This window comes from Epinephelus fuscoguttatus, linkage group LG5, assembly GCF_011397635.1.
Source record: "Epinephelus fuscoguttatus linkage group LG5, E.fuscoguttatus.final_Chr_v1".
NCBI lineage: Eukaryota > Metazoa > Chordata > Actinopteri > Perciformes > Serranidae > Epinephelus > Epinephelus fuscoguttatus.
In genome coordinates this window covers 2,943,097-2,958,175 of record NC_064756.1, presented here as the reverse complement: position 1 = coordinate 2,958,175, position 15,079 = coordinate 2,943,097, and the positions used below count along the sequence as shown (strand labels likewise).

Sequence of the window (15,079 nt, the reverse complement as noted above, 5' to 3'; positions counted from 1 at the left end):
CAGAGAGACAACAGGAGGTGTCAAACACACACACACCACACACACACTTAGACCTAACTCTAACCGCACACACCTGGTTTAACCATAATCACATCGAACACATTAGAGCATTGTGTCTACAGATCCCAACAATGAAGGTTTTCCTTTGGTCCCTAAAGACTGTTTGTTAAAATCAGCTGAGGTGGGACTCAGACCAAAAACCTCTGGATCACTTATTTTCTATTTAACTGGAAACTATTGGCATCACTGCACCACAGAGTCACTGTGACTCACAGACCAGCCTCTTATCTTATAGTTTAAATGTTCACTGATCTCTTTTAACTGCTCTAATGTTTAAATTCAGGGGGACTTGAACCAACAACCCTTAAACTTCTGCATCACAATGTTTCATTTACAAACTACTGAAACTATAGAAAACAGTATTTCTTCCTCTAAACACACTAAAGTCCTTACACAGAGATCGCAGCTGCAATGAAGTTTCTTTTTTTTAAAGATATTTTTTGGGGCATTTTGCCTTTAATGGACAGGACAGGTAAGCATGAAATGGGGAGAGAGACAGAAGGGGATGACATGCAGCAAAGAGCCACAGCCTGCATTCGAACCTGGGCTGCTGTGGCAATAGCCTTATACATGGGGCGCCGCTCTACCCACTAAGCCACCAACTCCCAAACTTTCATTTTTAAACAGAACTACACAACAACAGCGTCACGCCAGCATGTCGGCATCCCAGAAGCAAAAGAGGCATGACAGACATGACAGCTAACATAACAGCGTCAGCCTCTAAAACATATGTCAGCAGCACTTTACCAAAAATAATAATGGCATAACATGTCAATAACTATCATTTACTGTCCCTGTTATGTGTATAAAATGTATGATCGCGGAATGGGGGGGACAGAGTTGTCTCACCTTTACAGCAGCACCTGAGGCAGCAAGAGTGCCGAAACGGTAAAAAGACAGCCAACAGGGTATGTTTTGACAGTGTGTTACACATACAACCCACCGTGGAGATTTAAAAAGCAGCTGTTAGCAGTTAGCAGCTAACTCAAAGAAGAACAGTGGCTGAAGATGTGCACAAATTGGAAAAAAATGAAGTCCGGGAGCCCCTTACCCTTATCAGCTGCCATTTAACAGGGACACTAAATGATTGTTAATGCCATTCTTATTGTTTATAAAGTGCTGATGATGCATGTTATATGTCACACTTGAGGCTGACGCTATTGTGTTACACGTCAAGCCCGTCACGCCTCTTGATTCTGTGATGCTGGGATGCTGTCTAAAATTACACACTGTAAAAAAGCAAAGGTGGCATGAAGAAGGGACTTCGTAGCTGCTAACTGCTAACAGGTGCTTTTAAAAGCTACCGGCTGTGGGCTGCACACATAACACGTCATAAAAACGTTGCATTCATTTGTGGTCCCATTCAGCCAACTGTCCCTGTTACACAGACATCAATTTGCTTCCTTCACTGCTGGCTTAAAGGAGAGACAACTCTGTCCCTCCCAGTCTGCAATCATTACCTTTATATAAAAACAGCAAGGTGGAAAAATGATGCAAAATTCCCACTTTGAACAGGCATTGTAAAGGGGGCTTAAATCACACTGCTGCATGCAAAACTTGACTGTGGTGGGACTCAAACCCACAACCTTTTGGATCACTTCTTTAGAGGAGGAGGTGATTAACTAATCAACACACTGTCCATTGCACCACAGGTGAGGTCACACTCAAAAAGTCTAATGTTTACCATCAGTGGGACTTGAACTCACAACCTTTGAGTTTAATTGGAGGTAAGTTTTTCATTTTAGCATGAAGGGATCATTTCAAGCAGGAATCTTAAAGTTTGAAGGTTCGCTGCAGCCTCTTGTCGTTAATTGCAGTATCTAAACTTCAACTCCGGAAGGATTTGAACCTAAGACCTTTAAATCACGTCTTTAGAGACTTCTTCACGAGAAATCTAATGTGCTATCTGTTGAGGCAAAGAACCACTGTGAGGCAGAGTTGGGTAATTCACCACGTCGAGTCAAAAGGTCCCAATATCATAGATGTTAGCTCTAAATATTGACTCGAACCAACAACCTTTAAATCACCTCTTCTGTGTTCGCCTCTGTGTTTAACCAGAAATCCAGTGTGGTATCCATTGTGCCACAAAGCCACATGCCAACAATGACTCTACAGGTTACACGCTTACACACACTCCTGATATAAAGAGTGTGTGATTACAGAGGAGACACTAAACATTCATTAAACATTTAGAAATATACTGAACGGAACAAACGTCTCTCTCTTCAGTCTTTTTCTTTTGTAGTGCATCCAAATTCTTCTGTGTGTGTGTGTGTGTGTGTGTGTTATGGATATGTATATTTACTGTATGTATCCATGAATTTGTGTGTGTGTGTGTGTGTGTGTGTTGTTTATGTTGTTTACTGTGTTGCTCTGAGGTCGGAAACACTGCGGTATACATCTGTCGCCTGAGCCACACACACACACACACACACACACACAAACACACACACACACACACACACACACTGCTGTACGTCACAGTAGAGCCTCTGTCCAACCTCAGGCGATGCTAAATTGTCGGACTAATTATTATAAACGAAAAACACTGGTCGCCGAGGAAACGATCCTCCCACATCCCATAATTATGCTGCATTGGCTCGATATTAAAACTGCTTCCAAATAGCTGAGATGGTTGGGGTGCGTTTGATTTCTGTTTGCCTGTAAAAATCAATGGCTCCTTGTGTTTTTAAAAAGCTGCTCAGTCTCTCAGAAACAGAGCACAGACAGGACGGCAAAAAAAACATACGCTGTACATTTTCAGGTGGTTATTAAGGTGTTACATACAATTAGTTTGGTTATTAAACACATAACCCTGAAGTTAGTTGGTTCACTGCTGCCTTTAGCTGCTCATGAAGTTCTCTAATGGTCAACTCTGATGGGACTCAAACCTACAACCACTGAATCACTGCATTTAACTAAAAGTCCAATTAACTGTGCATTTTGTCACAGAGGCTCCACAAACAAAATATTATCCAACTGGATCCTGATCTGGATGCTTTCATCCATTTGTTGCTGGACATGTTTGTGTAAGTCCTCTCCTAAAGACAACAAACAAACATGACAAAAAACAAAAAAACAAAAATAAAGATCTACAATATTTTAAGCCAAGAAAATGGAGTACTGACACAAACAGCTTGCAGAGAAAGCTGATTATTTTAGCACAAAGGGATTCATTTAAGCAGACATCCTACAGATTTAAGCTTCATAGCTGTGTTTTGTGACTCTGGTGGGACTTGAAGCCACAACCTTTGAATCCCTCCTTCAGAGATGAACTAGAAGTCTAATGCGCTGTCCATTGCGCCACAGAGCCTTTGGGACTCACAGATAACTGACTAAGTCAACTTCAGTGGAACTTGAGCCAACAACCTTCACATTTCTGCACCAGAATGTTTCGTGCACATATTAATGAAACTAAAAGCAGCAGATTTCTTCTTCTAAATACTAAATCCTCCATTAAATGACACTGCTGCATGTAAAACTCAATTCTAGTGGGACTCGAACCCACAGTGTTTGAGTTTAACTACAACTAAGTTCATTATTTAAGCATAAAGGGCTAAATTTAAGCAAGAATCCTTATGTTTGAAGATTCACCGCAGTGTTTTGCTATGAGTTGCAATATACAAATGTCAACTCTAGTGGGAATCAAACCCACAACCTTTGAGTTTAACAATACGTTCATTATTTTAGCCTAAAGGGTTATATTTGAGCTGATATCCTCAAGTTTTTATGTTCACTGCAGTCTTCTGCAATATCTACATGTTGACTCTGATGGGACTCAAACCTAAAACCCTCAAATCTCCTTTTAAGATTTGACTAAATGGCTACTGCATTATCCATTGCACCAGAGACATTGTGGGTTGTAGATATTTAGTGACAAAAAACTCAAAAGCACAAAGGGATTCATTTAATCTGCTCTGAAGTTTAATTATGGTGGAACTTGAACCAACAACCTTCACATTTCTGTACCAGAATGTTTCGTCCACATATTAATGAAACTAAAAGCAGCAGTTTGGGTTTTTTTCTTCTAAATATTAAGCCTTCCATTAAATGACACTGCTGCATGTAAAGCTCAATTCTAGTGGGACTCGAACCCCCAGCATTTGAGTTTAACTATAAGTAAGTTCAGTATTTTAGCATAAAGGGTTCAGTTTAAGCAAGAATCCTTAAGTTTGCAGATTCACTGCAGTCTTTTGCTATCAGTTGCAATATCTGGTGCAACTCTGGTGGGAATCGAACCCACAACTTTTGAGTTTAATGATAAGTTCATTATTTTAGCCTGAAGAGATTCATTCAAGCGAGAATCCTAAAGAGTGAAGGTTCCCTGCTGCCTTTCACTGCAATATCTAAAGCTCAGCTTTGGTGGGACTTGAACCCAGGTAGAAGAAATTGCCACAAAGTCCCTTTGTGATAGTTTGTCTTTTTCCCTTAATGCACCCTGCTGCATGTGAAACTCAGCCCTGATGGGATTTGAACCAACAACCTTTGATTTACTTATCTTGTGTCTAGCTAGACATTCAATGTGCCACAGAGTTGGTACAAAAATTAAGCCGTCACATTGGACCCTGATCTGTATTCTTCAGTACATTTTTGATTTATGTGTTTGTGAGTGTCACTTTGCAAAGACGGCCAAATCACAACCATATGACATAGACAAACATTTTGCTGCATATTTTATGCAAATCTTAGAGAGTTTAAAAGAGTTTTCTGACATTAATGGCCAACTCTCAGTTCCGACTCTGGTGGGACTCAAACCCACAACCTTTGAATCACTTTTCATGTGTATGACTAGAAGTCCAATGCGCTATCCATTGCACCACAGAGCCACATGCCCCTCCATCAAAGGACCAAACTAAGGCAAGAGAGAGTTTATATGACAGAGAAGTGCGAGAGCAAAGGAAACAGAGGAGGAAGCACAAACAAGAGATAAAGTCTGTTTTCAAGAACTTTAAGGAGTGTTTGGAGAGACGAGGGAAGAGGTGTGAAAGAGGAAGAGGCTTCAGTGTCTCCAAACAAACTGAGTTCATGTTGAAAATCCTGCTTCATGTTTATTATTTTGACAAACTTTCCCTCCCTCCTCCTTCCTCCTCTCCTCTCCTCTCTTCTCAGTCCAGGTTTGACCCTCTGCAGTCTGAGCTCTGTGAGTGTCTCTGCAATTCATCTTCACTTAAAACCACTTTTTAAACAGTGTCAAGCTTCTTTCTTCAGCTCTGCTTCTGATTTGTCTCTGCGATCCAAAGATGATTTAAATAACTGAAGTCATTTTGAAAATAACTTTCACCAGGTTTGCAGGACAAACTGTAAGTTATCTAAAAATACAGATATGAGAAGGATAAAGAAATGAGGGGAGTTTACACAAATGAATGAACTGACACAAACCATTACTAAACAAGTGAGTAGCTTGCAAAGTATTGTGGGATACTGAGGAAACAGCGGCTGTAAGAAAGCGACATCTCTCAACAACATCTGGACAAATACAATCAAACAAAAAGATGTTTTCCTTTCAGTCTTTCTGACTTTATTGTTTATCTACTGAAGTCCAGTGTACGAGCTTCAAACGTTTATGCAAACAGGCCGAACCACCATTTATCGTTCTAACACGTTCTAGCAAATTAAAAAGTCTAAATCAGCAACTTGTTCTGACGGCGTCACTGCGCTAAATCCAACATGTATTGTATTAGTAACAAGCCATATGACAACATGATGAACATAATATTAGGGCTGTGCCCAACTCAATGATTCAGAGCCTGAAGCTGAAAACACATCAGCGCCACTGCAGTGTGCTGCATCATGTGACGTGGGTCAAATGCCGCTGGTAGCACACACTGGACACGTCACGCTGCAACTCATCAACAGACAAACACACAAAGTTATCACTACTTTACTGAAAGATCTGTCTTTCTTCCACCTCTGTGTTAGCTTACAATCATGTGTGGACAGCAGAACTTAAACGTGACATCACAATGACACAGCAACAGTTACAGAGCTCTCTTTATACGTCCATGGTGAGGAGAGGAGTCGAGCTGCTGTGGGAGCAGAGAAAAGGAGCTGCTGTGGGAGCTCGTATGTACAAGCAGACAGAGAGTTGGGGAAAATGCATTTGATTCCAGGGGCAGCGAGGCTGGAAATAGGACAGGGGCGTGAAGGGCCACGGGGCAGTGCATCCAGGAGCGCTGATGCCTGCCGTCAGTATGGGGTGGTATATTGGAAATAACAAGGATGTACTTTTTGACCCACCCTTCTGCTGCTAGGGATTTGGTCCATGATTTTAGCCACCTTCGTGCCTGCAGAGCAGCATGTCTCTGCTGATGGTCTCCGGACGAGCCTCACAGCTGAGTCACCAATGACCAGGGTGTTGGGAGAAACAGCCAGCGACAGCTCAGCTCGTGCTTGCCAGACACTCGTTTGATGTTGGGACACGGCGTCATTATGCTGCTCTGGACGGCTGCTGAGCTGCTGGTGAAATCTGGTACACTGGTCCAGTCTGGTGTTTGGCTTCATATCACACTGGTTTGAAAATATTTAGACCGACCCCACCCTGTTATCTACGGCTGCTTTACACGACCTCAAGAGTCAACACCTTAATCAAAGGCACTTACAAACCACACACACACACACACACACACACTCATATATAATGCATCAGTAAGAAAGCAGTTTGACCCAGTTTAGACACTGACGTGTTTTTTTTCCTCAACTTGAAGCATGTTATTAGTGAGATCGATGCTCCAAAGGCCGAAGCTGTCATCTGTCTGCCAACAGACACACACACACACACACACACACACACACACACACACACACAAACTATTATAATTCCATTAGTGTTTTTCTTAGGCAGTAATCGAAGGGCCTTATTGGCTGACGATTCAGCCTTGACACACACAGGGTACAAGGCCAAGACACACACACACATCCTTCGGCTAAGTGGTGTGTGATTAGTGATGTCTGGGTATCAGCCAATGAAAAATGGGTTTCAGTCAGTGTGTGTGTGTGTGTGTGTGCGCGTGTGTGAGGTCACTCTGTCAGCTCTGAACTTTCTGCGGACATTAAAAAACCATCTTTAAGGCACGACATTTTTAATAATTAATCATCTGCATTTTTTCCTCAGCGTTTTCAATGAAACACACGATGTGTTCAAGTGACTTTGTCTGTACTGGTGGTGCCTTCAATGTCACCCTGCTTATTGTGTAAACTGGAGCAGTCCCTTTATGAACGGCCTGATGTTGTGACTTGTAGCGTAACTTAGAACCTTGAGTCAAAGGTTTCAATTAAAGCACACGTCTGGTGTTGTTGCAAGTTTCTCTGATTGTTTCTTATTTGCAAACTCAATGAACAACATCTGTGTCTCCGTGCTGTCTGACTTCCTGTCTGTGTCTCTCAGCTCTGAGCCTATTTGTTCCTACTAAACATCTTTAAACACACAAATATGTGGTGTCATCAGTAGTCTCCTCAAACAGCTGCTCGCTGCACTTTCTATCAAACAAACAGGAGGAAACAGTGACTTTGCTGGGGACTATTTTCAGCGGCGGATTAATCCACGTTTGGTTCTGTGGTGAGTACTTGTGGCAGCAGGACGCTGTACGTGGGATTGAGTCAAAATAAACTGCAGTGTGTGTGTTCATGGTGACGAAGAAGCAACAGTGTGGTTCACTGATGTGTTTTTCAAACAGTGGAGGAAGACGACACATGACGCTGCAGACACACACTGAGCCTGTGAGCAGACACATCCACAGATGATCTGAGTCTCAACATGAGAAAAATGTCCTTGTTTCCAGAGGCTTATAACAGATCTGCTTTAATCAGTTCCTTATTTCTGGGTCTCTCTGTCTCTTTCTCTCTCTCACTGACATTCCACTTTTTTGTGTGTGTGGGCACTTTGTTTTTAGAAGAAGGGTTTGAAAAATGAGACGCAGAGAGAGAAAGTGACACAGAGAGCAAACAGCATCAGACTCATGTTACTGACTCTGCTGTTACATTTAAAGACATCAGCTCTGTCTTCATGTTAAATAGGTGGCACTTCAGCTCAGTCACCAAAAGAAAATGTGGCATTGTACATTTCTGCAAACCATGAACACATTACAGCTGCAAGGTTCATACGTATCACATTAACTTTTCTACAGTAACGTAGCATCTGAGCTGACTGTGTCACCAGGAGGTGGAGGGGAGGTGGATGGTGTGACACTGAGGAGAGACGCCTGCAAAGCTGCAGACACTGTGCAACACCAACAAACTACAGAACCAGATGGTTTTAGCGACTCACTGCTTTTCAGGCACCAAACTGGCACCATCACTGTTACTCCAGCAGGGACTGGGGCACGAAAAGCAGTTGTTTCTTGACATCACAGCATCTCCATATTTTTCTGGTATTTTACTAATATTTTTAGAATATTCAACCAATAATTTTCTGATATTCAACTAATATCCTTTGGAAGTTTTACTAATATTTTTTCACATATTTTTCAGATTTGTTTTTCCATGCTAATTTTTTTTACATATATATTTTACTAATATTTTTCAAATACTTTTCCCACATTTTTCTTATCATTTTTGGGAATTTCATTTATAGTTTTAGGATATTCAACACATAATTTTTGATCAATAATTTTCTGATATGTATAAAATATCTTTATATATATATATATATATATTTTACTAATATTTTTACAATATTTTACAATACTTTAAGACATTTAACTAGTATTTTTTTTTAATCATTTTTTACCGATAATTTTTCCTTTTTTTTTTTTTGTTTATATACTTTACTAATATTTTTAGAATATTTTATCTTTTGGAAGTTATTTTTTCACATATTTTAAAAAAAAAATCCCATACTTAATACATTTTTTTATATTTTACATATATTTTTATGCATATTTTAATAATAATCTTGATATTTTGATAATATTTTCCTGACATTTCTCTTATAAGTAGCATACAATCCAAATGCCCAACTTAAGTCCCTGTATACTCAAGTACAGTAGTTTAGTTACATTCCATCACTGTATTTATAAAACCCCTGATGAAGACGAGAAGTGACTGAAGGCCTGAAATAAATAAATAATTGTAATGAAAACCAACACAAAGCATTTTGTTTCAAAGGACTAAAAAGTCCAACTCTGCATCTAATAACTGATGAATCAAAGATGTCTGAAACAGATGACTGAGCAAATCCTCCACATCAGCTCAGTTCGGTTCCGTGTGTGTCAACTGGGATTTAAACTGGTGTTGAAAAGTGCTCACAGCGCCCCCTGCAGGCTGCAATGTCCGTCACAACCTCCAGCAGCGAGTGGACACAGCTCACTGATGATTTAGCTGCTTGTTGAGGGAAATCAAAGCGGCTCATCCTCTGGAGAGGCTGATGAACCTCACGAGAGGATGAACTGGGATCAGTTCATGTCATGCACACTGAGCAAAGGTCGAGAGGTCACACACACAATTAATGACTCCATAAATACAATCAGACAAAGCACACAACAGTGGTAACACTCGCACAATCACACTAGTCCCTAAACTTGGACAAGAAGCACGCACGCGCGCGCGCGCACACACAGCTACTTGTCGAGAGAAACCAAACATGAAGATGGAAATAAAGCTTTCAAATGATCGATACTGTATCGACTGGAGGCTTTTATTGATCAGCATTTCTATTTTTAAGTCTCTTCATTTGTTCCCATTTATGTCTCTGAACTTTGTGTCTTATTTTGGAGGGGTGTCCACTCTGAGCCTCAGTCCTCTCCTCTCTCATCTCTAACTTCTTACTTTGTTTGTACGAATGCAAAAATAATTGGTTAGAAATTAAACGTTTGCCTGTACAAGTGATTAAAACTGAGAGTACCTCGGTGCCGGTGGGGAGCGGAGACATGTACGTCCAGCAGCCGGTGAGTCCCTGCACACCCCGCTGATCTCAGCTCCTTTCTCCTCCTTCTCCTTCTCTCTCTCGGTGTTTCTCCTCTCGGTGTTCCTGCTGTTGAACCGGCCGCTCCGGACGCATTGGATCAAACTCTCTCCGAGCTCTCAGCAACTTTTCACACACACTCACACACACTCCAAACCCGCTGCGCTGTATGTCCAAAAACTCTCTCCGGTTCCTCCACTAACCTACTTGGCGAAGTTTTACGCACCAGAAAAAAAAGAGAGAGAATCCATCCAGCATGAGTCCGCTCAGATCTCCATGTAATCTCTGCATCCGCTTCAAGACTTTAAAAGTAAAGTGAAGAAGTTTGATGCTGACAGTTTGGAGCGTCCCGGGTCAGAGATGTGATTTGGTGGTTTGGAGATGAGCTCCGGGCGGCGGAGAGTCGGCTCGACCCTGTCTGCAGGAGGGAGGGAGGGAGGGAGGGAGGATGGTGGGAGGGAGGGGGGAGAGAGGGAGGTCCAAAAACAATCAGAGGGAGAGAAAAAGACGGAGAGACGTGTGACAGCCGTCCAGCTGTTTGCAGGAGAGCAAGACTCTCTAAGAAGCAGTTTGGAGGGTTTTTATGATCCTGCAGATAAAAGTTATCAGTTACAGTTGAGCTGTCAGACAAAGGGCACAGTGTGCTGACTGTGCACGTGGACACATCAGGTGTTACTGATTATATTAAATGAGACTGTGTAATTAAGCCAGGTGAGAAACCAGAGCAGCTGAAGTAGAAATACTGTACATGGAGAGGTGTCACTAGTGATGTTATTGATCACTGTGGGCTGTCCTCACATCTAAAGTGTTAGTCTGTGAGCAAAGCAGCAGTGGAAGATCCACTACTGAAGTGAAATGACTGATACCAATCCCAGCTGCCAGAAGAAATGTACGTTGCTGCCAAACTGCGACCACTGTTTGAGACCAGCTGACAACAAAACCAGTTGTATTTAGTGAGTCATCGCTGTGTTTCCAGAGAGAATAGTGCCACGAAAAGCTTGGCACTGCCTCACCACGATGGGATATCATACAATTATCTTGTATTTGTCACTACATTAAGTTAAATTAAATTCATTCTGACGCACATTTATGTGTCTATTTTAGGAAAGGGGACCGGAGGGTGTGCTCCAATTATAGGGGTATCGCAGCACTCAGCCTCCCTGGGAAAGTATACTCCAGGGTGTTGACTGATTGTCGAACCTTGGATTCAGGATGAGCGGTGTGGCTTGTGTCCTGACCATGGAACAGTGGAGCAGCTCTTCACCCTCGCAGAGCTGCTGGAGAGGTGTTGTGGGGGTCCCGCAGGAATATGGGGTGCCAAGGTCGTGGCTATAAGCCATTCAGTCCTTGTATGACCACAGTGAGAGCTGTGTCCACATACTCAAACAAAGTCAAACACGTTCTCAGTGGGTGTTGTTCCACCTCCTCCTTGTTTCTGATCCTGTTCATGATATTCATGGGCAGGATCTCGAGGTGTAGCTGGGGGGAGGAAGGAGTCCGGTTTGGTGACCTCAGAATTGCTGCTCTGCTTTTTGCAGATGATGTGGTTCTGTTGGCTCCATCACACCGTGACCTCGATCATGACCTGGGGCGGTTTGAGTGTGAAGCGGTCGGGATGAGAGTCAGCACCTCCAAATCTGAGGTCATGGTTCTCTGCTGGAGAACAGTGGATTGTTCTCTCTGGGCTGGGAGAGAGTTACTGCCTCAAGCAAAGGAGTTCAAGTATCTCTGGGTCTTGTTCATGAGTGAGCGTAGAATGGAGCGTGAGATGGATCAGTGTCTGCAGTGATGCAGATGCTGTGGTGGACCATAGTGGTGAAGAGGGAGCTGAGCTGAAAAGGGAAAGCTTTCGATTTCCTGCTCCATCTGCGTCCCAACCCTCACCTATGGTCATGAGCTCTGGGTAGTGACTGAAAGAATGAGGTCACAGATACAAGCATCTGAAATGAGTTTCCTCTGTAGGGTGTCTGGGCTCAGCCTTAGAGATAGGGGGAGGAGTCAGACATCTGGAGGGAGCTCGGAGTAGAGCCGCTGCTCCTTCATGTTGAAAGGGGTCAGTTTAGGTGGTTCGATCCTCCTGGGCTCCTCCTGTTAGAGATGTTCTGCGCACGTCCAACTGGTAGGAGGTCCCGGGGCAGACCAGAACACACTGGAGGGATTATAAATATATTATATTTCCTCCCCCAGGAGGAGCTGGACAGTGCTGCTTGGGGGTGGGGTGGCGAGGGTGTCTGGAGTACTTTCCTCAGCCTGCTTCCTCAGGATGTGCGCTGGGTTTTGAAGACAATTTTCATAGTGATCAAACTACACTATCATGTGATGCTTTGGGGCCACAAAAAGACTTTTCTCATAGATACATCAGTGCCGGTCTGTGACATAGGCAGTACAGGCAAATGCTAAGGGCGCCGTCATCCATAGGGGGGCGCCGCAAATGATTTGGTATGATGATTTTTATGGTTGTTTTACTGTGACATGAAAAGTGTGTTTGTGTGTTTCACATGTGTTTCCTCTCAGCTGCCCTGTGACAGACTGATGTGTCAACTACCTGTACATGACTGCGACAGGATGACTCACACACACACAGACAAACTAATGAGCAACAACAGACAGACAACACAAGCAGTCGTCATGGCAACCACAGGTGGGAATTTCACAGCAGCTCACCTTGTTAACGTAAGATCCTGAAGGAAATGTCTTTTGCAGGAAGTCATTAAACACACTCCCAAAGTCTGTACATATATTCCATACCTATAAATATCAATGTGCTCCAATAAGTCACACTGTGCTCTTCAGAAACCAGTGAAACCAGTAGTACATTTATCCTGAGATACAAGCCATCAACAATGGCTCGGTGTAATCATCTGTGTGCAAGATAAAAAAACAGTGAGAGACAGAAAGTCAGAGAAGACAAAACACATAAATATATCCTGCAGCCCCCAAACATGAGTGTTTTTTGGGGACCAATGGCTGCGTTTCCTGCCGGGATAGCGCATCACAAAGCAGTTGTTTTTTGCCAAGACACGGTTGCATTTCCTGCCAGGATAGTGCCATAAAAAGTAGTTGTGTTTTACCAAGACATCACTGAGTTTGCCTCCAGGATAGCGTCACGTAAAGCGGTTATTTTTACAGAAACACTGCTGCGGTTGCTGCCATGTTACTGCCTCTAAAAGCAGTTGTTGTTTGTCAAGACATGGCTGCATTTCCTGTCAGGATAGCGCCACAAAAAATAGACATTGCTGCATTTCCTGCTGGGACAGTGTCACGGATAGCGGTTGTTTTTTTGCCAACATGTTGCTGCGTTTGCCGCCGGAATATTGCCACAGAAGCAGGACTGTTTTGCCCAGACATGCCTGCGTTCCCTGTCAGGATAGTTCGATAAAAAGCAGTGTTTTACCAAGACATTACTGTGTTCATGCCAAGATAGTGTCACAGAAGCAGTTGTTTTTAACCAAGACATTATTGCATTTCCTGCCTGTATAGTGCCACAAAAAACGGTTGTCTGTTTTTGCTGAGATATGGCTGTGCTTCCTGCAGGGATAGTGTGATAAAAAGCTGTTGTTTTTTGTGGAGACATCGCTGCGTTTCCTGCTGGGATAGTTATTTGTGTTCATTCCAGCATAGTGTCACAGAAAGTAATTGTATTTTACCAAGACATCTCTGCGTTACTGTTGGGATTATGCCCCCAGAAGCAAGTTTTTTAAGGCAATACATGATCTTTACCTGACCATATCCAAGTGTTTTTTGTGCCTAGAAGCCAAACCAGTCGTTGTTGAAATGTGAAGTTTCATCGTATCTGCTACATAATAATGTCCAAATGTAACGTACCTGTGGTTTGTAGCAAAGTACAATGCCAACATTTTGTCTGGAATATGGGTTGAGGGCATCGCGAACAATAAAAGGTGACATTTGTTGCTTTTATTCCATGTCGTGAATAAAAGTGGACAACAATATTTGCTAAACAAATAATCATTTAGGTCATTTATCTGGCTACAGCGTCATCACTGTTTTCTCTGTTTTAAAGTGAAACTTTAGGTTTTGTCCTGTTGGTCGCACCATTTAAGACATTTGAAGACATTAAGTTGGACTGGAATTGTGAGGAGCATTTTTTTATTGTGACATTTTAGATCTGTTTATTAATCCAAAAAATAATAATTAAAACATGAATATGTCAGCCTCTGTTTTCCAGGTTTGTGTGCATCGTGTCTGTCCTCAAGTTCCCACAAATAATTGATTATTAAAGGGGAACTAATGTTTTTTTCAACCTGGGCCCTATTTTCAGATCTCCTTTTGTCTAAGTGAGTGATAGGATGTTCAATATGTGACATTTCTCCAGTACGAAGCTAGGGCTGACCTGCCTGCAGCCCGTGAGCACGTGCTATATTAAATAACAGGGCACTCAGACAGTGTCAAACAACGTCAAAATACGTCCACTAAAAGTGCATTTTTTCACACAGATAGGCTCGGATTGTTAGTATAATTATCTGACAACATAACGGAAAGGAGGAATGAACGTGTGTGTTTACCTTTAGCTGGATTCAGACATGTTCCTCTGCCTGTTGCTGCTCCCTCTCTCTCCTCGTCCGCTCCTCAGTTTCAATGAGCTCTGCGTCCGTGTGCGTCCGTGTACTCCGTGTTCAAATAAATACAGGCGCTCGTCAAATTCAAATGGCTCATCCAGATCCAGTTGGTCAAAATCGGATAAAAATTCAGCCAAACAGAGGAACTCCTCGCGTTTGTAAGGTCACTCCAGCGGTAACTTCCTGCAACAATCTCGCGAGACACAAGATTTCAGAGCCAGACTTTCACTCTCTGAGTGAGCGTTTTGACTTGCCACAACAAACAAACTGATTTTGACCAACTGGATCTGGATGAGCCATTTGAATTTGATGAGCGCCTGTATTTATTTGAACACAGAGCACACGGACGTACACGGACGCAGAGCTCATTGAAACTGAAGAGCGGACGAGGAGAGAGAGGGAGCAGCAACAGGCAGAGGAACATGTCTGAATCCAGCTAAAGGTAAACACACGTTCATTTCTCCTTTCCGTTATGTTGTCAGATAATTATACTAACAATCCGAGCCTATCTGTGTGAAAAAATGCACTTTTAGTGGACGTATTT

At 42.6% G+C, this 15,079-nt stretch overlaps 1 protein-coding gene and 1 non-coding gene across 3 annotated transcripts in view; both read right to left on the bottom strand.

The window, feature by feature from the left end:
* plekhg2 (pleckstrin homology domain containing, family G (with RhoGef domain) member 2) overlaps positions 1 to 10,365 on the bottom strand; it is a 114,809-nt gene extending 104,444 nt beyond the window's left edge. For both annotated transcript variants that reach the window (XM_049575791.1, XM_049575792.1), the window contains exon 1: positions 9,899 to 10,365. The gene's annotated coding sequence lies outside the window, so the exon portion shown is untranslated. The remainder of the gene's footprint in view (positions 1 to 9,898) is intronic.
* trnar-ucu (transfer RNA arginine (anticodon UCU)) lies at positions 4,795 to 4,886 on the bottom strand. Its single transcript is given in 2 exon segments — positions 4,795 to 4,830; positions 4,850 to 4,886. It is a non-coding gene; the product is annotated as a tRNA-Arg (tRNA).
* Positions 10,366 to 15,079: the final 4,714 nt, after the last annotated feature.